The sequence below is a fragment of the Gorilla gorilla genome, chromosome 4, assembly GCF_029281585.2.
Source record: "Gorilla gorilla gorilla isolate KB3781 chromosome 4, NHGRI_mGorGor1-v2.1_pri, whole genome shotgun sequence".
NCBI classification, from domain to species: Eukaryota; Metazoa; Chordata; class Mammalia; order Primates; family Hominidae; genus Gorilla; species Gorilla gorilla.
In genome coordinates, this window is record NC_073228.2 from 122,062,187 (window position 1) to 122,086,093 (window position 23,907).

The window sequence follows — 23,907 nt, forward strand, 5'->3', positions numbered from 1 at the left end:
ATGTTCATAACAGCTTTATTTGTAACAGCTAAGAGCTGGCATCAGCCCAGGTGCCATTCAACAGGTGAACAGTTAAGGACATGGTGGTCTATTCATACCATGGACTATTAACAATAAAAAGGCATGAACTATGCACACAACAACTCGGATGAATCACACAGGCATTATCCTTAGTGAACAAAGGAAGTCTTGGAAAACATACATATTGTATGATTATACTTAAATAACATTTTTAAGAGATAAAAATCGTAGCAACATAGGTTAGAGAAGTAAGAGGATGTAAATTTGGTTATAAAAGGGTAATATATAAGCCACACTCGTGGTGATGAAACTTGACTGTGGTGGTAGAAACACAAACCTACACATATGATACAATTATGTAGAACCAAACACACACTCACATATGCACTCATACACAAGCACAATGAAAACTGGCTGAATTGGAATTAGTTTGGTGGATTATATCAATGTCAATGACTGTAATATTATACTATAGATTAATAAAATGTTACCATTAGTCCTAAATAATGTATGCACAACTTTCTGTATTTTTTCTTAAAACTGCATATGAATCTAAATTATTGCAATCAAAATTTTGAAATAAAAAGAACAGAAGCCTACATAAAAAGAACATTCAAAAACCAGAAAAATATCTAGAAAATTACAAATGAGATATTGGTAATTCAAATAAAAAATCAACAGAAAAGTTGAGGCAAAAATGGAAGGAAAAACAAATGATTCAGCAGCTCTTTCCAGGCAGTCAAACATACAAATAATATAAAACCAGAAAAAGTGATCCGAGAAAATAGAGGAAATTTTTAGATAAAACAACAAACATTGCTAGCATTGAAGACTTCAATCTCCAGAATAAACATGATATATAAATGCACAGAACCATGAATAAGAGAGACCAGCAACAAGGCACACCATTATAATTTTTCAGAAACACTAAAAATAAAGACAGGAATCTGAAATAGTTTATGTGGGAAAAAAAACCCTAGGTCACATAAAAGATTAGTAATCAATATGACATTATAATTTTCATATAGAAGCTAAAATATGTAAAATAATAAAATCTCAAGACCCCAAACTTAACTATACCAAAAGGAAAGTTAAGGTGGGGAACTGAGTCATGGAAAAAAAACAAAACAAAACAAAAACATAACTTCCTTTTGTTCCCGAATAGATAGATATAACTTCACATGCTGACTTTAATCTTATGTAAAATTAGAATTACTGAGAAAGAGAAGTATACATAGTTGACTTCCTCCCACTTCCATCTTTTCACATGTAAAATGTAAATTCACTGAGTGCTAATCAAAGCCTCACAGGAATGAAACCACTTGCCCCATTGCCTACCCTCCCCATTTTTTCTTTCTTCCCATTGTCCCCTTTAAATATTGAAGTTCTCAAAATCCACTTGGGAAAAAGCACAAGACACAAATCTTATGTGTCTTGTACTTCTTTTTCCCTGAGCACGTCCTCAACCTTGGCAACATAAACCTATAAATCAATTGAGATTTGCACTGGTCACTTAGTTTACAGAGACAATCAGGTAATTGCCTACAAAATTTCAAGGGGAAATGAAATGCAGTCTAGAATTCTACACTCAGCTGGACTACCATCAAATTAAGAATGGAATAGTAGAATTTTTAGACATTTATGCTCCCAAAAAATGTAATCTGCCCTGCAACCTTTTTTAGGAAGCTGCTAAAGAATGTGCTTGACTAAAACAAGGCAATAAGCAAAAGGAAGTCATAGCATCCAGAAAATGGGATCCATCATGCGCACAAAGAAAAGGGGAAGAGAATTCCAGGATGTTCAGAACCCACCAAAAACAAAAGATTCTGGTCCAGATCAGAAGAGAGGGAAACACTCTGAAAAAGTCCCTCAAATACAAAATTAAACAGAGTTTAAATGATGTGCTTGACCACAAAAAAAGCCTTCTTGCTCTGTAAGATTTCTGGAATTAATTAGTGATAAGCAAAGATAAATATAAACAAATCATCACAACAAAGTGAACACATTCCAGTAAACCACATGGATGAGCTTTGGAAAATATAGATATACACATAATGTAATCCCTTAATTTCTGGGAGGTTGGAGGGAGGGAAAGTTTGAGAAGGTAAAATGTGTGTGTTAAGAGTGGGAGTGGGTAATATGGTTAGGCTTTGTGTTCCCACACAAATCTCATCTGGAATTGTAATCACCATAATCCCCACTCATCAAGGGAGAAACCAGGTGGAGATAACTGAATCACTGGAGGCAGTTTCCCCCATGCTATTCCTCTGATAGTGAATTCTCATGAGATCCAATGATTTTATAAGGGACTCTTCCCCCTTCACTCAGCACCTCTCCTTCCTACTGTGTCCGGAATTGGTGGGTTCTTGGTCTCACTGACTTCAAGAATGAAGCCACGGACCGTCGTGGTGAATGTTACAGTTCTTAAAGGCGGCTTGTCCGGAGTTTCTTCCTTCTGATGTTCGGATGTGTTCAGAGTTTCTTCCTTCTGGTGGGTTCGTGGTCTCGCTGGCTCAGGAGTGAAGCTGCAGACTTTCCCGGTGAGTGTTACAGCTCATAAAGGCAGCACAGACCCAAAGAGTGAGCAGTAGCAAGATTTATTGCAGAGTGAAAGAACAAAGCTTCCACAGCGTGGAAGCGGACCCGTGCAGGTTGTCACTGCTGGCTCAGGCAGCCTACTTGTATTCCCTTATCTGGCCCCACCCACATCCTGCTGATTGGTCCATTTTACAGAGAGCAGATTGGTCTGTTTTACAGAGAGCTGATTGGTGTATTTACAATCCCTTAGCTAGACATAAAGGTTTTCCAAGTCCCCACTAGACTCAGGAGCCCAGCTGGCTTCACCTAGTGGAGCCCACACTACACCAGGGCTGCAGGTGGAGCTGCCTGCCAGTCCTGTGCTGTGCGCCTGCGCTCCTCAGCCCTTGGGCGGTAGATGGGACCGGGTGCCGCAGAGCAGGGGGCAGCACTCATCGGGGAGACTTGGGTCACACATGAGCCCAATGCAGGAGGGGGAGGCTCAGGCATGGCGAGCTGCAGTTCCTGAGCCCTGCCCCACGGAGAGGCAGCTGAGGTCCCACAAGAATTCCAGCACAGCGCCGGCGGCTGGTGGCTGGCAGCCAGCACTGCTGGGGGACCTGGCGTACCCACCACAGCTGCTGGCCCGGGTGCTAAGCCCCTCACTGCCCCTGGCCGGGGGCTCCGAGTGCAGGGCCCACGGAGCCCACGCCCACCCGGAACTCAGTTGGCCTGCAAGTGCCGCCTGCAGCCTGGGCTCCCGCCCACGTCTGTCCCTCCACACCTCCCCACAAGCTGAGGGAGCCGGCTCCGGCCTGGGCCAGCCCAGAGACGGGCTCCCACAGTGCAGCGGTGGGCTGAACGGCCCCTTAAGCGCGGCCAGAGTGGGTGCTGAGGCCCAGGAGGCGCCAAGAGGGAGCGAGGGCTGCGAGGGCTGCCAGCACACTGTCACTTCTCACTACCACCTTGTAAAGAAGGTGCCTTGCTTGCCCTTCACATTGTGCCATGATTGTAAGTTTCCTGAGGCCTTCCCAGCCATGCTGAAACTGTGAGTCAATTAAATCTCTTTCCTTGATAAATTACCCAGTCTCAGGCAGTTCTTTTATTTTATTTTATGTATTTTCAGATGGAGTTTTGCTCTTGTTGCCCAGGCTGGAGTGCAGTGGTATGATCTTGGCTCACTGCAACCTCCGCCTCCCGGGTTCAAGCGATTCTCCTGCCTCAGCCTCCCAAGTAGCTGAGATTACAGGCACGCCACCACACCCAGCTAATTTTTTTTTCTTGTATTTTTAGTAGAAACGGGGTTTCATCGTGTTAGCCAGGCTGGTCTCAAACTCCTGACCTCAGGTGATCCAGCCACTTCGGTCTCCCAAAGTGCTGAGATTACAGGCATGAGCCACCTCGCTTGGCGTGGCAGTTCTTTATAGCAGTATGAAAATCGATTAATAAATAAATTGTTACTACAGAGACTGGGATGCTGCTATAAAGATACCCAAAAATGTGGAAGTGACTTTGGCACTGGGTAACAGGCAGAGGCTGGGACAGTGTGGAGGGCTAAGAAGACAGGAAGATGTGGAAAAGTTTGGAACTTCCTAGAGACTTGTTGAATGGCATTGACCAAAACTCTGTTAGTGATATGGACAATGAAGTCCAGGCTGAGGTAGTCTTAGATGAAGATGAGGAACTTTTTGGGAACTGGAATAACGGTAACTCCTGCTATGCTTTAGAGACTAGTGGCATTTTTTTCCTGCTCTAGACATTAGTGGAACTTAGAACTTGTGAGACATAATTTACAGTATCTGGCAGAAGAAATTTCTAAGCAGCAAAGCATTCAAGATGTGACTTGGGTGCTCATAAAAGCATTCAGTTGTATGCATTCATAAAGAAATGGTTTGGAATTGGAACTTATGTTTAAAAGCAAAGCAGAGCATAAAAGTTTGGAAACTTTGCCGCCTGACAATATGACAGAAAGGAAAAACTCATTTTCTGAGGAGAAATTCAAGCCAGCTACAGAAATTTGCATAAGTAACCAGGAGCCAAATGTTAATCACCAAGGCAATGGGGAAAATGTCTCTATGGCATGTCAGGGGGCTTCATGGCAGCCCCTCCCATCACAGACCACAGACCCAGAAGCCTAGCAGGGAAAAACGTGGGCCAGGCCCAGGGCCCTGCTGCTTTGTGCAGCCTCAGAACTTGTGCCCTGTATCCCAGCTGTGGTTAAAAGGGGCCAATGTACAGCTCAGGCCACTGCTTCAGAGGGTGTAAACCCAAAGCCTTGGCACTTCAATGTATTGTTGGGTCTTTGGGTATGTAGAAGTCAAGAAGTGAGGTTTGGGAACCTCTGCCTAGATTTCAGAGGAGGTATGGAAATGCCTGCATTTCCAGGCAGAAGTTTGTTGCAGGGGCGGAGCCCTCATGGAGAACCTCTGCTAGGGCAGTGGAGAAGGGTAATGTGGGGTTGTAGCCCCCACACAGAGTCCCCACTGGGGCACTGCCTAATGGAGCTGTGAGAAGAGGGCCACCATCCTCCAGACCCCAGATTGATAGATCCATTGACACCTTGAACCGTACACCTGGAAAAGCCACAGACACTCAACACCAGTCCATGAAAGCAGCCAGGAGAAAGGCTGTATCTTGCAAAGCCACAGGGACAGAGCTGCCTAAGACCATGGGAGCCCACCTCTTGTCTCAGCGTGACCTAAATGTGAGACATGAAGTCAAAGGGATCATTTTGGAGCTTTAAGATTTGACTGCCCTGCTGGATTTTGGACTTGCATGGGGCCTATAGTCCCTTGGTTTTGGCCAATTTCTCCCATTTGGAATGGGAAAATTTACCCAATGTCTGTACCCCATCTGTATCTTGGAAGTAACTAACTTGCTTTTGATTTTTCCAGGCTCATAGGCAGAAGGGACTTGTCTTAGATGAGACTTTGGACTTGGACTTTTGGGTTAATTCAGGGGACTGTTGGGAAGGCATGATTGGTTTTGAAATGTAAAAGGAACATAAGATTTGGAAGAAGTCAGAGGCAGAATGATATGGTTAGGCTTTGTGTCACCACCCAAATCTCATTCTGAATTGTAATCCCCATAATCCCCAGTTGTGAAGGGAGAGACCAAGTGGAGATAATTGAATAATAGGGGTGGTTTTCCCAATGCTGTTCTCATGATAGTGAGAGAGTTCTCATGAGACCTGATGGTTTTATCAGGGGCTCTTCCCCCTTTACTTCACTCTTCTCATTCCTGCCACCTTGTGAAGAAGGTGCCTTGCTTCCCCTTTGTCTTTTGCCATGATTATAAGTTTCCTGAGGCCTCCCCAGCCATGCTGAACTGTGAGTCAATTAAACCTCTTTCCATTATAAATTACCCAGTCTTGGTCAGTTCTTTAAAGACTATGAAAATGGACTACTACAGTGGGAATGGGAGATAAATTATGGTAAAAATGTCAAAGTATCATCTCTCTCCTAACAATCAGTAGAATATATCTGAAACTTAAACATTTTTAAATAGCCATAGCAATATATTTTTGTTTTTATTTTACCTTTCAATAGTATTGTTTTATTTACCACTGTTATAAAATACTTCATAGGAAAAATAGATAGAATAGTATAATGAATCTCCATGTGCTCATCAAATATGGTGGTAAAGAGCAGAACAAACAAGTGTTAGAGATAGGGAGAGGTGGAGCAGGAACTGGTATTTTTAATTGTATGCCATTTAGCACTATCTTAAGTTTTAACTACTTATATGTCTTATTTTAATTACATAATTCTATAAAAATAAGCATTATGCAAATAATTTTAGAAATTGACCAAGCATAAAAAGATTAAAATTGGCTGTGCATGGTGACTCACACCTATAATCCCAGCACTTTGGGAGTCTGAGGCAGAAAAATCGCTTGCACCCTATAGTGGGAGTTGCAGTGAGCCGAGATCTCACCTCTGCACTCCAGCATTGTCGATAGAGTGAATAGGACTCCATCTCAAAAAATAAAAAATAAAGATTAAAATTACCCCTATAATCCTGTCACCCAGAGGGTACCGCAGCTGAAATGCCAGTGTATTTTCTAAAATTATGGTGTAAAGCTCAAAAATAAGATAGTTGATTCAAACAAACACAAAACCTTCAATCTTTAGATCTAATATCTTCCTTTGGAAAATACTCTTAATCTTCAAGCACTCTTTGGAAAACAGTAACATTACAATTGACATTGCAGTTGACACTGGGGAAATCTTTGCAGGAACTGAATTGAGTAGCTTGGAAAGGAATCACCCACAGCTGTCCTTGACTGGATGTATCCAATTTGACCATTAAACAGGAGAAAAACACAGGGCCCACTAATTGAGTATCATAATCAGCAGCCTACCTTAGAGTCACTTTTGTGAAAGTTAATTCAGTTTGATTAAGCCTCCAAACCATCACTGTTAAGCTTGAAGCAATATTTCATGACTGCTATTTCTCTCTAATGGATTGCATTATGACCTATGAGTTTTAGTCTTTTTAAATTTGAAAATGTTATATATATCTTATCACCAGTTACTCTTACCTCTTATCTTTAAAATGTTCCAACGTAACTGCAAAATTACTATACCCTAATATCCCATCTATACAGATAGCAGGTCTCACATAAAATCTCATTCTATTTTGCAAGTCATTTATAAAGATACTGGCTGTTCCTTTGTTCATATGACCATTGATTTAAAGAGTAGTTAAAATGTCCCATCCTTTTTCCTTTAACAGAATTTTGTCACTTCTTTGCCATTAAAGAATAACCTAACTTATATGCTAGCCTTGGGTTTAAGATGTTAATTTTTGTATTTAATGTTTCTATCAATGACCCTGTAATGTGGAAACTATTTTAGATTTGTCTACAAGTGCAGATATTTCTATTTAGGGAGGGCAATTTTATTGAGGCCTTTTGGGCTTTGGGACCATTTCTAAACATCGCTCTTAGTCCTAAGAGTGAAAATATTGTTTTCACAATACAAAGTCAAGAAAATGCAGAAAAATTAGCCTGTCAACACTTTTCTTCTTGTTAGCTTTGTGCTTGATACTTGGGGCTATTGTATAAATTTCCATAATTTATGCAAACAATGTAAGTAAGTCACATATCAAAAACAATCATATTAATGATACAATATTCTCTTGAACACTGGTGGGTTGGCATCATTTTTTTAAACTGGAGATATAAATGTACATTTAAAGTATATAAGCACACATAGATTAATATTTTATACTATTGGTAGTACTGTATCATCCCAAGAGTTATATCCCCTAATGAAATGATAAGCTATTGGTCTTGAGGGACTGAAGATGGGCACTGACAAGGGTGGGGACACAGAGGAGTATACCCACTGACAAGCTGTTTCACCTAAGAGAGGCGTGGTTTGAAAATTGTACCCGGAAGGGCATTAGGACAGAAAAACTGTATCACTACAAAGATTCTATATATACAATATTTTTATTATCAGTTTCTATCATAAGTCTTATATTAGTCACATTTTGAACATATACTATTTTACCCAATTTGAGAAACCTAGATTTAACATTTGAATTTTGTGGGCTGAGAATATGTTGAAATTTGAGGAAATTTGTAACATGTAGGGGGTCATATAATGCTTATTTCCTTCTGCATCACCAACCCATTCCATTCTTTGTTATTGCCTAGTTACCCCAGAGAAATAGAAGTGAAGCTCAGTAGATGCTTCCCTGATCAAAAACACAGAATGGGCCAGGCACAGTGGCTCACGCCTGTAATACCGGCACTTTGGGAGGCTGAGGTGGGTGGATCATGAGGTCAAGAGATCGAGACCAACCTGGACAACATGGCAAAACCCCCGTCTCTACTAAAAAAAAAAAATACAAAAAAATTAGCCGGGTGCGGTGGTGTCCACCTGTAGTCCCAGCTACTTGGGAGTCTGAGGCAGGAGAATCACTTGACCCTGGCGGGGCAGAGGTTGCAGTGAGCCAAGATTATGCCACTGCACTCTAGCCTGGAGACAGAGGGAGACTCCATCTCAAAACAAACAAACAAAAACCCACACAGAATATTACAAGGCTACAGCAAAGAAAGTTTTCATACAAGAGCTCGCTACCCTTAAAACCCACAAGCAACCACAGGTATTTTCTGTTGTTTTAGTTTATTCTGGGAAAAAAAAACTCGCTAAAAATTACCACCTTTTTACCCATACCTGTATCTCTTCTTGGCTCTAGACTGTCATAGCCAGCTGCGAATTCAAAACACATCTCTCATTCAACATACCCCAAAAATTTAACTCAGAATTTTCCACCCAATTTTGCCCCTCTCTCTGTTTCCACCACCTTAGTAAATGACAGTGTCTGAAGTAGAAACCTGGGAGTCATGATAATTTCTGTATTTCCCAAAACACCCACATCAAGTTCAATCCACTTACTATATCATCTTTCTCATCACTCAAGTCCAGCTCACCATTCTCTCATCTAGAAAATTACAGTGGATTTCTAAATGTCCTTTTGTGCTTAAAAAACCCTCAAAGGCTTCTCATTGTTCCTAATAAAATGTCTGAACTACTCATAAAAACTAAAAGCTTTTGTGTGACCTGGTCCTTGCCTACCTCTCTAGACTCATTTCTTGCCACTCTAACTTACTCTTTCAGATAAACAATCTTTCTGTTTTTGTATTGTGCTGTCTTGTATTGTGCTGTTCTGTTTTGTATTGTGCTTCCCACATGCTGTCTCCTTGTCCCAAAGGATTTAGTGACTCTATTTTCTCCCGGTTAGCTTGTAAGTCTTATACATTCTTAAGTGACCATTAGACCAATTGCCATTGCCTTGTATCCTCAGACAAGACATGACTCTCATGTTTATGCCAAGACTCTCTATTCTTCCTTCTCAGTAACTCTACTTTACTTGAGGTTTTACATTTAATTGTTTAGTGTCTCTGTCATTTGTTAGACCAGTGGTCAGCAAACCTCTTCTGTAAAAGACCAGTTAGTAAATATTTCAGGCTTTCCCAGGCAAATGGTCTCTGTTAAAACTACTCAGCTTGGCTCTTGTGAAAAAGCATCCATAGACACTAAGTTAACAAATTTGTGTATTTGTGTTCCTGCAGCCTCTGGGTCATAGTTTGTCCATTCTGTTATTAGATTATAAAATCCATGAAGGCACTGAGCATATTTGAATTTTTCACTGTTGTATTTCAGTTTCCACTGCAATATTTGGCACACAATAAGCATTCAGTACATATTTATTAGATGAATGAGGGTCAATAAATGAACAAGATTTTGGATCAATATTAATCAGTTGTGAGGGTGCATATATATATATTTTTTCATCTGTGCTTCTAAGCCTCAAGAAAGCAATTGTTTGACAAAGGAGATTACTCTTAGATGATCCAGTCATTATTCAGATTTGCTCTTGTTATGCTTGACGGTCTCAGACAAGCTCAAAGCACAGAAATTTAAGCAATTAGTGAGGGAGTCTCTACTTGTTCATAAGATCTCTTAAACAAAACAAGAGTTTAAAGGAGAATGAGAACTAAAGAGAAAAACCATGCTCCAGTATTCTATTTTCACCTATCAGGAAAACTGAAGGAGCAACTAAGAATCTTTACTTTTTAACTAGTGAGCTAAGCACGTAAGTACAGAAACAGTAATTATTAGAAAGAGAAAAAAAAAAAAAAACTCTTAACAAAGCCCAACAAGGAATCATAAAGACATTCACTTCAAATTATGGCTGAGAACTTCAGTAGCAGCCAATTAGGCACTTAAGCTTCACTTAGAAAGGTTTTTAATCCAGAAAAGAATAGTTTCTGGGGCTTCCAGTCAAGGTGCTAAATTGAGCATACACAGGTATATTTATCGCGTCTCAGTTAAGGTTGTTTGGAACCAAGAGAAAACCCAGTAAGATTTAAACCCATGTGACTATGGGGAAATGAGACTGGATGTATGCCTTAGGGACCCAGGCTTTAAGCCAGTGTCGGAAAGAGTAGATTCAGAAGGTGCTATCACAAGTCAGTGAAAAAGCACTGGGCTCCCTGCATAGAGCTTGAGCCTAAACAAGGGCTATTACTTATGTGAACAGTGACTTGAAATTTCAGCAGCCAACTTGTAGCAGCCACAAACAAAATGCTTACCCAGGACATATGTGAAAAAAGAGAATACCCATACTATAAGAATCACAAGCACATGCATTGATTACTATGGGGGTCTGAATTGATCCCACCCTTTAGTTACAAAACTACTGAACTGAGAAATAAATCTAAGTGTTGATTCAGTTCTGATGAAACCTATAGTGTCACCTGAAGAGAAAGTGAAGAATTCCCCAGAATACATATGAGAAAAAATACCTATTAATTCCATAAAATAGTGTCCACAGAATCAATAAACTAGGGAATTTACAAAGAACCAGACCACAGTACAATTCACAAGGAATTTTTTAAAATAAATACATTTCAAGAGGGCAAAAATGAAATCCATAAAAAGAAGATGCTGTGAAAGAATGACAGGCAGACACAGAAACAAATCAGAAAAGAATAAAAATTATATATAAAACACAGTCTTTGAAATAAAATAATAACTAAAACTGTAGAGATGCTAAAGAGTAACTTACTACGATAGGAGATCAAATCAAGTCTCAAAGTAGAACAGAAAGCTATATAGAGACAAAAAGTATGAAACAGAAGGTAAGAAGTATTACTTTCTTATGGTATGAGAGAATGAAAAAGAAATATTTAGTACAGAATGAAAATTTTCCATAGTTGAAGGTATAATTCTTCAGCCTACAAGTGTTTCCAGAATTCCAAGGATGATTTTTAGAAATTCTACCCAGACATGAAAATTAGCAAAACTTCTTAACGTTTTCCAAATAGGGGAAAAAAATCAGTACTCAGAAACTTGTACCTAGGACGAGACCCATCAGAATGAACACAAATCCAATCAGAATGGATAGCAAACTACTTACCAACAACAATAAAAACAAAAAATGAGATGAAAATAGTGTAATAAAATCACCAAAGTATCAAGGAAATATATTTACCAAACTAAAATTTCACAAACAAGCACAAAAATGAAATAAAAACATGTTTGGACATAAGATTTTCAAAAGAATTTCTACACACAAGTGTGCACTGAAGGGATTACTAAAGGATGTATTTCTTGAATAATAAAAATGATTCCACAAATGGAGGATTGGGACGAAAAGAAGTAAGTATATGAAAATAACATTTTTGTCTGGGCATGCTGGATCACATCTGTAATCCCAACAGTTCAGGAGGCCAAAGGAAGGCGGATCGCTTGAGGTAAGGGGTTCAAGACTAGCCTGGCAAACATGGTGAAACCCCATCTCTACTAAAAATACAAAAATTAGCCAGGCATGGTGGCACACGCCTGGAATCCCAGCTAGTTGGGAAGCTGAGGCATGAGAATTGCTTGAACTTGGGAGGTGGATGTTGCAGTGAACCAAGATCAAGCCACTGCACTCCAGTCTGGGTGATAGAGTAAGACTCCATCTAAAAAAAAAAAAATAGGAAGACAATAAAAATTTTTAATTATATCAAACATTTAAGAAAGGAATTACACAAATTCTTCACGATTTCTTCCAGAAAATAGAAGCAGAATCATTACTTCCTAACTCATTCTATGAGGCCAGCATTACCCTAATACCCAAAAGAGACAAAGACATTATAAGAAAAAATTACAGACGGTTATCGTTCATGAACGTAAATACAGAAATCCTCAACAAAATATGAGTAAATTAAATCTAACAATGTATAAACACAATTATACACTGTGACAATGTGGGATTTATCCCAGGTATGCAAGGCTAGGTCCACTTACAAAAATCAATTAATGTAATTCATCAGATAAATTGACTAAAGAAGAAAAATCACATAATTTTATCAGTAGATACAGAAAAAGCACTGGATGGAATCCAATACCCATTAATGATAAAAATTAGAAAACAAACTGAAACAAGGAATTGAGAGGAAGTTCCTCAACTTGATAAAGAACATCTACAAGGAACTGACAGATAATATCCTATTTCATGGTGAGAAACTAGATACTTTCTCCATAAAATTGGGGATAAGATGATACGTCTCTCACTACTCCTATTCATCATTATACTGAAAGACCTGGCTAATGCAATAAAAAAAGAAAAGGAAATAAAATATATACAAATTTGGAGGAAGGAAATAAAATTACCTTAGATCATGGATAATATCATTGTCTATGTAGAAAATCTCCAAGAAAAAATACCCTGAAACTGATTATTATAGAAAGGTAGGAAGATATAAGTTTAATATATGAAAGTCAATTGCTTTCTTGTACAACAGCAATGAATTAAAATTTGAAATTAAAAACACAATGCCATTTACATTAGCACCAAACAAACAAACAAAAAATACTTAGCAGTAAACTAGCAAAATATGTATAAGATCTACACAAATGAAACTAAAATATACTGATGGAAGAAAGCAAAGAAGATCTAAATAAAGAGATAGTCCATATTCATCGATAGGAAGATTTAATATTGTTAAGATGTCAGTTCTTCCCAAATTCTTATTTATTGCAATTCCAATAAAAAATCCAGAAGATTATTTTGTGAGTATCAACAAGCTGATTCTAATGTTTATATGGAAAGGCAAAAGACTCAGAATAGCCAACATAATATTGAAGAAGAATAAAGTTGCAAGACTGGCACTAACCCACTTTAAGATTTACCATATATCTACAGTAATCAAGACATTGTGGTACTGGTGAAAAATGGACAAATAGACCAATTAAACAGGATACACAACCCCAAAATAAATCCACGTAAATATAGTCAGTCGATCTTTGACAAAGAAGCAAAGGGAATTCAATAGAAAAAGACAGTCTTTCAGGAAACGTGCTGGAACACAAGTTGGGAAACATATGCAAAAAATGAAAAAATAATAATCTGGACACAGACATTACATATATCATTACATTATACATTACATATTACATTACATATATCATTACATGTATCAGAAAAATTAACACATAATGGATCATACATCAAAATGTAAAACATAAAACCTGATATGGTTTGGATGTTTGTCTCCTCTAAATCTCATGTTGAAATGTAATCCCCAGTGTGGGAGGTGGGACCTGGTGGAAGGCATTTGGGTCATGGGGTTTGATCAGATCTCATTAATAGCTTGATGCCATCTCACGGTTATGAGTGAGTTCTCTGAGTTTATAAAAAATCTGATTGTTTGAGAGAGTCTGGGACCTCCAGTTCTCATTGTCTCTTGTGCCCTCTTTAGCCATGTGATGTGCCTGCTCCTCCTTTGCCTTTCACCATGATTGTAAGCTTCCTGAGGCTCTCAGCAGAAGCAGATGCTGGCACTATACTTCTTGTACAGCATGAAGAACTATGAGCCAAAATAAACCTCTTTTCTTTACAAATTACCCAGTCTCAGCTATTCTTTTCTAGCAAGGTAAAAACTGACTAATACAAAACCACAGAAATCTAGAAAATAACAGAGGATAAGATTTAGGTGTCCTTGAGTTTGATAACTTTTTAGATATGACACCAGAGCCATAAAAGAATATTTAATAAGTTGAACTACATTAAAATTGAAAACTTCTGCTCTGCCAAAGACACTTTTCATAGAATGAAGAGGCAAACCACAGCAAGAACATATTTACAAGGTGCATATCTGATAAAGGACTATGATCTAAAATATGCAAAAAAACTCTTACAACAGTAAGAAAACAATCCAACAAATTGACAAAAATCTGAAAAGACACCTCACAAAAAGCTATACAGATGGCAGATAAGCATATGAAAAGGTTCTTAATATCACGTCATTAGGGAATTATAAATTAAAAAAATGAGATACTTCTACATGCCTATTAGAATGGCTAAAATATAAAACATTAACAAAATAAATGCTGACAAGGATGTAGAGCAACAGGAAATCTCTCGATTGTTAATGGGAATAAAAAGTAGTATAAAAACTTTATGAGATAGTTTGGCATTTCTTACCAAGCTAAGCATTGGTTTACTCTCTAATTCAGAAACCATGCTCCTTGGTATTTACCCAAATGAGGTGAAAACATTTCGACAAAACATACACATGGATATTTATATTAGTCTATGCATAATTGCCAAAACTTGGAAGCAGGCAAGATGTTCTTCAGTATTTGAATGGATAAACAAACTATGGTACATTTATACAATGGAATATTATTCAGTGATAAAAAGAAATGTGCTATCAAGCCATGAATAGACATGGAGGAATCTTAAATTTCTATTTCTAAATGAAAGGAGCCAATCTGAAAAAAGCTAATATTACATTCCTCCAACTGTAAGTCCTACTGAAAAAGGGAAAACTATAGAGACAGCATAAAGGTAAGTGGTTTCCAGGGACTAAAAGAGAAGAAAAGAAGGGAAAACAGGGGATTTTTCGGGTGGTAAAACTCTTCTGTATAGTAGTCGATGGTGGTTCAAAACATTATGCATTTATCCAGACCCACAGAACTTCACAAAGCTAACGCAAGCTATGAGCCTCTGTGGATAATAATATATCGGTACTAGTTCATCATTGGTAACAGATGCACCGCGAATGCACGATGTTAATAATAGAGAAAACTACAAGAGAAAAGGATAGTATATATGCAAACTCTGCCTCCTGCCCAATTTTTCTGTAAACCTAAAACTTCTTTAAAAACCAAAGTCTATTAGTCTAAAAAAACACCTTGGTAAATATGGTTGGTAAATTTAAGTGATCTTAAAATATAAATTAGCAAAACTTATGTATTTTAAAGATGCCTTAAAATTCTAGATAAAAATAACAAACAATAAGAGACAGTTTAGAAGCAAATTTGACTTCCTCAAGAGAAAGAAAAAATTATTAACTCTCAAGACACCTTAGAAATATAAAAGTTGACTTCAAGTTTTGTCATGAAATGACAGCAATTCAGTCAAATCTTCAGGCTCCATTTCTAATTATAGTTCTCTTGCTATTTCTACCAAATCTGCAGTTACTTCCTTCACTGAAGCCTTGAATCCCTTAAAATCATTCATGAGAGTTGGAATCAATATCTTCCAAACTCCTGTTGAAGTGGTTATTTTCACCCCCTCCCATGAGTCATGAAAGTTCTTAATGGCATCTAGAATCATTTCCAGATGGATTTCAATTTACTTTGCCCAGATCCATTAAAGGAATCACTATCTATGGCAGCTATAGCCTTACAAAATGTATTTCTTAAAAAAAATAAGGATTGAATGTCAAAATTACTCTTTGATCCAGGGGCTGGAGAAAGGATATTGTGTTATCAGCCACAAAAATATTAATTTCCTTGTACATCCCATCAGAACTCTTGGGTGACCAAGTGCACTGTCAATAAGTAGTAATGTTTTGACAGAAATCTTTTTTTCTAAGAAGTAAATCTCAACAGTGGGTTTAAAATATTCAGGAAACCACACTATAAATTCATGTGCTGTCATCCAGACTTTATTATTCCATTTCGAGAGCACAGGCAGAGCAGATTTAAGATAATTCTTAGGTGCACTAAAATTTTCAGAGTGGTAAATGAACATTGACTTCAACTTAAAAGTCACCAGCTGCATTAGCCTCTATAACAAGGTTCAGCTGTCATTTGATGCCAGCCATTGACTTCTCTCTATGAAAAGCCTTGATGGAGTCTTCTTTCAAGATAAGGCTGTTTCATCTACATTGAAAATCTGTTGTATAGTGTAGCCTACTTCATCAACTATCATAGCTAAATCTTCTGGATAACCTGCTACAGTCTTCCATATCAGTACTTGCTACTTTACCTTGCACTGTTATGTTATGGAGATGGCTTCTTTCCTCAAACCTCATGAACCAACCTCTCCTAACTTCCCATTTTTCTTCTGCAGCTTCTTCACCTCTCTCAGCTTTCACATAATTAGGGCCTTGCTCTGGATTAGGCTTTGGATTAAGGGAATGTTGTGGCTGGTTTCCTCTTCTATCCAGACCACTAAAACATTCTCCACATGAGCAATAAGACTGATTTTCTTTCTTATCATTAATGTGTACACTGGAGTAGCCTTTTAAATTTCCTTCAATAACTTTTCCTTTGCATTCGCCACTTGACTGTTTAGTGTAGGAGGCCTACTTTTTGGGCTGTCTCAGCTTTTGACATGCCTTCCTCACTAAACTTAATTATTTCTAGCTTTTGACTTAAAATGAGAGGCAGATGACTCTTCTTTTCACTTGAATACTTAGAGGTCACTGTAAAGTTATTAATTATCTTAATTTTAATATTTTTGTGTCTCAGGGAAAGGAGACCTGAGGAGAAGGAGAAAGACATGAGAGAATGGTAACTGGCTTATTTCACATAGCATAGCATCTTCCAGGTCCATCCTTATCATTTATTGCAAATGGTAGGATTTCCTCCTTTTTTAAGGCTGAACAATATTTCATTGTATGTATACAACACATTTTTTAAATCTATTTATCTCTCAATGGATACTTGGGAAATATATTTCAATAGAAATTTAAAAAAGAAAAAGCAAAGAACAAATATCAATGAAATGGGATAGAGTTGAGAACCAGGCTCATACATAAATGACAGTTTTGGAATGGCAAATCAATAAAAATTAGAATGAACTAGTGAATAATTAGCAACAATTTTTTCTCAATATAGAATATTTTTTAAAAATAGTTTTCTTACCAAATACCACAAAAATAAAATCCCACTGAACTAAAATACAAACATAAATAAAAAACTTTAAACCTGTTAAAGCAGACAATTTATAAGAAGTCAGGTGGAAAAGAATTTCTTAAATAAGATTTTGAAATTATATACCTTATGGGAAACAATAATACATTTTATTATATCAAAATGAAACAATTTTAAATATCAAAGTTTATTATGAGCAAGGCAAAAATACAAGTGACTACAGTATTACAACATGTAAAGCAGTCAAAGGATTAATATGCATATTCCAGAATTTATAAAGAACATGTATAAATCAGTAAGAAGAAAAATTTTAATCATAAATTAGAAAGTGAAAGCCAGAACAGATAAATTTTAAAAAGTTTTTCAATCTCATTAAATTATTGAATAAATAAATTATTGAAACAACAATTTTCCACTTAATTTGCCAAATTGGTAAAAATTTATATTCTGATAATGTCAAGTATTAGGAGAATTTGGGGAAAAATGGTATTCTCAAATACAACTAGTAGAAGCATAAGTTGATACAACTGCTCTGGGAACAATTTGGCAATATCTAGTTAATTTAAGTATATGTATATCACACAAATCAATTCAACAACTGTACTTCTGAGTATATACCCAATAGAATGCTCACACTGGCTGGCGTTGAGTGGCTGTGGCCTTTCCAGGTGCACAGTGCAAGCTGTCAGTGTACCTACAATTCTGGGTTATAGAGGATGGTGGCCCTCTTCTCACAGGTCCACTAGGCAGTGCCACAGTAGGGACTCTGTGTTGCCGGAGGCGGGGGGCTCCAACCCACATTTCCCTTCTGCACTGCCCTGGCAGAGATTTTCCATGAGGGCTCCACTCCTGGACCTGGACTTCTGGGCCTGGACATCCAGGCATTTCCATACCTTCTCTGAAATCTAGGTGGAGGTTCCCAAACCTCAATTCTTGACTTCTGTGCACTGAAAGGCCCAACACCACATTGAAGCGCTGAGCTTGGGGCTTGCCTCCAAACCTTTATGCTCTGCTTTCCTTTTAAAAATGAGTTCCAATTTCCCATCATCTCTTCATGGATGCATAAAACTGAACATTTTCAGAATAATCCAGGTCACCTCTTGAATGCTTTGCTGCTTAAAAATTTGTTCCATTAGATACCCCAAATCATCTCTCTCAAATTTAAAGTTCCACATAGCTCTAGGGCAGGGGCAAAATACTGCCAGACTCTTTGCTACAGCGTAACAAGAGTCACCTTTATTCCAGTTCCCAACATATTCCTCCTGTCTTCTTCTGAGCCCTGTAAACTGTTCCAACTTCTGCTTATTATTCAGTTCCAAAGTTGCTTCCGTATTTTTAGGTTATCTTTATAGCAGTACTCCACTCTAGTGGTACCAGTTTTCTGTATTAGTCTGTTTTCACAATGCTATAAAGAAATAACAGAGACCAGATAATTTATGGAAGAAAGAGGTTTAATTGACTCACAGTTCTTTATGACTGTGGAAGCCTCAGGAAAGTTCCAGTTATGGCAAAAGATGAAGCAGAAACAAGGAATGCCTTACACAGTGGCAGAGATAAATGTAAAGGGGCAACTTCCAAACATTTTTAAAACTGTCAGCTCTTGTGAGAACTCCCTCACCATCATGACAACCGTATAGGGGGAAACTTACCCCATGATCCAATCAGCTTCCAACAGGTCCCTCCCCACTTCCCTCGACACATAGGGATTACAATTCGAGATGATATTTGGGTGGGGACACAGAGCCAAACCATATCAGGGAATAAACATACACTTAGAAGGCATAAGTTCTAATGTTTGGCATCAGAATAGGGTGACTAGAGTTAACTGCAATGTATTATACTTTTTGTAGTAGCTAGAAGAGATAACCTGATTGTTCCCCACACATAGAAATGATAAATACTCAAGGTGATGGAAACCCCAAATGCCCTAACGTGATCATTACACATACCAGGCATGTAAGAAAGTATCACATGTACCCCATAAATATGTAAAATGTTATGTGTCAATACAAAATTTTAAAAAATAAGAATAGTGTCTTCTCTACATAAAATTTACCTTCATTTTTATACTAATTGAATCCTATGAAATAATTGTCTTTGGCTACTATAAATTGCTCCTCCTCTTTCTTACAATACATATGTATTTTACATGTACCTATTTCCCCACAGAAAGTAGATTTTAAAAGACACACACAATATAATGAATATTAAGATATATTAATTTATAATTACTTGGGTAAGAACCACACAGGAGAGAGAGAAAGGGAAGAAGGGACCTAATCAATGATACATCTATATTTTGGGACCTGAAAGAGCCATTTCTTTTCCGCTGAGCATGAAGTTTTCATGGATAGCAGGATTTTTCCTCTCACTTTTTTCTTAATATCAAAGAAATCATTTAAGAGTGTGGACTCACTAACCACAGGAAATGATTGTGCTGTGCTTCTCCCCATCCATTCAGGGTCTATTTATGTATTGAACGTTATTTTCCAGAGATGGGCCCAGAAACCACAGATGGGAGATGACTCAGGAGAGTGGGATAGGCAAGAATTGCTGCATTTAAACTATGTTCTCACTCAGATACCACTGTTCTAATCAGGTCAGGAAGAGTAAATAAGCTTCTCAAGGCACTAGCTTGGTGTTCATGAAGTTACTTACTTTCAAGAAGGATTCTTCTGTCAGTAAAAGAAACAAAAAATGGACTGAAAATCAATACATCTGACATGCAACCTGACATTGCTAGTAACACTAACTCTCTAATCCCCTTGCACTGTTTTTCTCTAATAATGAGAATTAGATGAGTTGATATTCATTCTGCAACATAGTCTCAAAATGATAGACGTGAGTTTTCATTTTGCTTCTGCTATTAATATACTCAGGGCTTAGAATTTCATAGATGTTAGATCAATCAATCATTCATTCGATAGGTAGAGAGAGAGATGTAGTATACACACCGTCGTGTGGGTGTAAATACATATATATGTGTGTATATTTTATAAAATGGGTGTGACAATACCTAATATGTCTTCAGTTGTTATAAAAAATAATAGTTATTAAAACGCTAAGGAACTATATTGAAAAGTGAGTAATTTTGGTTTTCTAATATAAAAATTGATCTAGAATAATACCACTGATTGGAAATACTTTAAAAACATGAATATAGGTCTTATAACTTAGAAAGAAATATTTTTAGAGGCATTTTCACTTTGAATTTTTCATTTCCATGTATTTCTTAACAAGTGCTAGAGAAAACCTTCTTTTCTATTTGATTTCTGCCTTTTCACATGAGTACAGACAGTTTCATATTTCTCATGGTTTTCCATATGTGTCTCCTTCTCCCTCTTATTTTTTCTTTTCTGCTTTGATAATATGTAAGTTTAGCTATAGGACATATTGGGAATACTTTTCTTCTAATATATTTTCTAGAACAAAAATGTTGTTCTTCAGGACTCCTGAAACCAGATGTAATTCATGGTTAAAATCCTTCACAAAATTATGGAAAAATTTATTGTTGACACTTACAGACTCCTTTACGTAATCTGTTTTTCTTTCCTTTGCCTTCTGTCACAAATCGACACTCAGAATGAGAGCTGATATGGTCGTTGATAAAAAAATGTATAAAATATAGATAAAAGGAATAAATACGTAAGCTTTCTAAATGGGCTGACTGATCTGTTGCTAATATTCACCCATACCAGTCAGTTAAGAATGATACTAAGCTTGTACTCATGCTCAGTAGGATAATAAGCCATGCGTAGCGAGTAACTTTTCATGAGCTTTGGCTAAAGTAGACCTCTTCCAAAAGTGTTTGCAGTTTTTCAAGGTAGAGATACAGTGAATTAGATGACTACTATGTGATGGAAAATATATTTGGGAGGAAAAATTTTCTTAGGTACTCCTGTCTATTTTTTATTCTGCTTTTCTAGCCACACACGTATTTCCTAAAATGAACTATTGTGGCAGCATCTTAGAAATAATGAGCTGCTGAGTCCTTTAGAAGTTTTTCTCTTCAAACACCTTATGGAGGATATTTAGCACAGCATGTACTTTCTGAGGGCTGTCCCCTTTTTCTTCCCCAGCCTTGCTCCTCTCACATGAGTTATCATTTCTAACAGCTCCAAGAGAAGTTACCTGTATTTCCTGATGCCCCCAAATTGCCCTTAATCAACATACAACACATTCCCATGTGGAATCTTCACCTATTCATTTCCTTCGTTAATGAAAATTTCATCTTCCTCTCCCCTAAACACTGCCATAGATTTCTATGACAATATTATTCAGACATCAGTAGTATGGCTTCTAGCTTTCTATTTTTACAAGACTGTATAAACCCAAAAAAAAGCCAGACCAATTTTTATTATGAAAATATAGCATATAATAATAAATTTTAATGTTGACTTTTATATTAAAAAATGGCACTTTTGTAAACTCTTTTCTGGTAAGACTACAAATTATATCACTTTTCTAGTGGGCAATATGAAAGCATGTATCCAAATTACAATATGTATATTCTCTGAATTTAATCTAAAAAAAACATAGACATAGGCAAAGATATATATGCAACCTGATATACATGTAAAAATATATACACATTATACTTATATAAAAGTGCTATATTTTTTAACCTAGTAAGTCACAACCCAATTTATATATTATGTATATATATGCAACCTAATTTATATATATCTGTGTGTGTATATACATATATATTTTACATATATATAAAAATTGGGTTGCAACTTACTAGGTTAAAAAAATAATAGTTTTATATAATGGATATCATTGCAGCCAATACAACAAATAAGATACGAACATGGAAATGAATTGTTATTGAGTAAACTATCTGTTTAAGGGTAAACAGATAACTTGCAGCATTGGAGAAAATATTTGCAAAGTATGCGTCTTACAAAGGTCTAATACCTAGCATCTTTAAGGAACTCAAACAAATTTACAAGAAAAAACAACCCCTAAAAGCCCACTAAAAGTGGGCAAGGGACACGAACAGACACTTTTCTAAAGAAAATATACATGTGGCCAATAGCATACGAAAAAAAGCTCAGTATCACTGATCATTATAGAAATACAAATAAAACCACAGTGAGATACCATCTCACACCAGTCTGAATAGTTACTATCAAAAAGTCAAAAAATAACAGGTGCTGATGAGGTTGCAGAGAAAAGGGAATGATTATACATTGTTGATGGGAGTGTAAATTAGTTCAACCATTGTGGAAATCAATGTGACAATTCCTCAAAGAGCTAAAAGTGGAACTACCATTTGGCCCAACGATACCATTACTGGGTATATATACCCAAAAGAATATAAACTGTTTTACCGTAAAGACACATGCACACAAATGTTCACTGCAGCACTAGTCACAATAGCAAAGACATGGAATCAATCTAAATGCCCATCAACAGTTGACTGGGTAAAGAAAATGTGGTACATGTATATTATGGAATACTACATAGAAAAGAACAAGATCATGTCCTTTGCAGGAACATGGATGGAGCTGGAGGCCATCATCCTTAGCAAACTAATGCAGGAACAGAAAATAAAATACTGCATGTTCTCACTTGTAAATGGGAGCTAAATGATGAGAACACATGGGCATAAAGAGGGGAACAACAGACACTGGGGCCTACTTCAGAATGGAGTATAGAGGGTGAGAGGAGAGAAAGGAACAGAAAAAATCACCTACAGGTACTAGGCTTAATACCTGGGTGATGAAATAATCTCTACAACAAACCCCCATGACATGAGTTTACCTATATAACAAACCTTTACTTGTATCTCTCAACCTAAAATAAAAGTTAAAAAAATTATTTGTAGTTTCGTATTTGTACTCTAAGGTATGTTTATATATTAATTGTCTTGGTAAGCCAAATATATAAGTGTGTGTGTGTGAGAGAGATATATATGTGTGTGAGATATATATATGTGTGTGTGTGATACATATATATGTATGTGTGTAATGGTTATCTCTGAGGAGTGGATTTATAGAATTGGAAGATAATTTTCTATTTCACACACTTTTTGTTACAACTTTTATGTCAGATCTTTATACCTTTATAATTTAAAGTATTTCTCCATTTTGAAAAACATTATTAGTGGGAGAGGACACAAGGCAGATAACCTAATGAGAAACTGAATCCAGGAACAATTGAAAGATGGCTCGTACAACAGCTTCTTACTCTTACTCTTTTTTGCGTGCATGTCACTTAAGTATTAGAATGTATTTCCCTTATATGGCTTCTCATTATCATCAAGCACTCTCCACTTCCTGAGATTCCTGAATTACGTCCCTTGTTTCTAACTAGATTTGTTTCTAAGTAGATTTTATTCTTCCACTCTATCTCCCTGTGCTGAGCACTGTCCTTGGCAGAACAAGACAGCAACTGCAACAATGATTCTGACAGGAACAAACACAGCTCTCCCACAGGACAGCACACACAAGGGGCAGTTCCCCTATGCCCATGGAGGGGAATTGCTAAGCGAACTGTAATTTAGAAATTCTTGCCCAGGAAGAAGTGATGGGCTTGTCAGTAGTTCTCTGATTGCTCACTTACAGTTAGCCTGGATTCCTTGGAACAATGAGGTCATCCAATCTCTAGGATGTAAATCCTAATAATTTCTGGGCACATAAGACATATTCCTTATATTATCTGTGGATATCAAAATTGGGCTATATCT